The following is a 1,334-nucleotide window of genomic DNA, read 5'->3' as shown; positions in this document are numbered from 1 at the left end:
CCCCCCCCCCCCCCCCAACCACCAAGCCTGAAACCTGGGCATGTGTCCCACCGGGAATTGAACCACCTCCTGGTTCATAGGTTGGTGTTCAATCACTCCACCATGCAGGCCGGGCTAATCATCCTATATAATAAAAGGCTAATATGCAAATTGTCCCCTCCACCAGGAGTTCCACTGGAGTTCAACCAGGGGGGCGTGCCAGCCAGCCATAGGCAGGCAGCCCCTCCCTGCATCCGGCCCTCCTCCGCAGCCACACCCGCATCAGCCCGGCCTCCAACCAGCCTCCCCTATCACATTCGGGGTGGGGCCCGGCCAACCTCCTGTGTCCCCTCCCCCCAGCCGGCCTGATCAGCCTTGATGGGGCAGGCCGCCCCCACCCATGCACCAATCCGTGCTCTGGCCTCTAGTTTAATTATAATAGGGGCTTAGTGAGGGGGGCACCGAAGTCTTTGCTCCCATTTTACAAAGTATATAACTGCTCAGAGATTTCAAGTCACTGTTTTTGGAATGTCACAGTTATTAAGGGGCAGAGCCCAGATTCAAACTCAAACCAAGCCAGCCTCCAGGGGAGAGGCTAAGGGCCAAACAAGTCAAACAGCCTGGTAGCTAGATTTAGCTCCTTATAAAAAGCCCGAAAAAACACTGGGTGTGCACAGGTTGGAGACCGGAACCAGAGAGCAAGGGAAGCCTCCAAAGGCAGCTGGAGTCGCCACTTTTTCTCCCAGTTTTGGCATTCCCCGCCCACCCCCCAACCAGGCCTTGGCCAGTGGACTCGTCCTGTGCCAGACGCCCTCTTTAGAGATGGGAAGTCTGAGATGACACTTTGGGCCCGTCCAGGAAAAATGACTCTGGTGACCCTGACTCAGAGGGTAAAGGAATGCGGGTGGAGGAGGCGTCTCACAAGGCAGTTTTGGTAGGCGGCAAAACCCTACCCAGTTTGACCGCCATCCTGCTGCCGCAAGGTCCCGGGAAATCTAGACTAGCGGTAGTCCCCGCACAATGCGGGCGCTTGGCCTCCGATCACGAGCTAAATAAAATTCGGGGCTTCCAGATGCTGTCGCGACAGGACCAGGATAGGGGCCGAGAGCCAAGAGTCGCGTTTCTGGCGGGCCGAAAACCGTATCCGTAGCCGGGAGGAGACCAGTTTAGGGGGAGAAAATTCACAAAACCTATGGGGTCACCTTAGAGGTCTTGACCCGGGTTGAGAGGTGTTGGGAAGACCTCAGACCTGTGAAATCAGCGCGGGGACTCGGTCCAGGCGAAGCCCGAGCGGCTACAACCAATGGACGAGGCCGAGCGCGCGCGCAGGCGCAGTGGTAGAGACCAGTAGGACC

The sequence above is a fragment of the Myotis brandtii genome, unplaced genomic scaffold (assembly GCF_000412655.1).
Source record: "Myotis brandtii unplaced genomic scaffold, ASM41265v1 scaffold165, whole genome shotgun sequence".
NCBI lineage: Eukaryota > Metazoa > Chordata > Mammalia > Chiroptera > Vespertilionidae > Myotis > Myotis brandtii.
The sequence above is the reverse complement of the archived record's forward strand: the minus strand, read 5'-3'. Positions refer to the sequence as shown.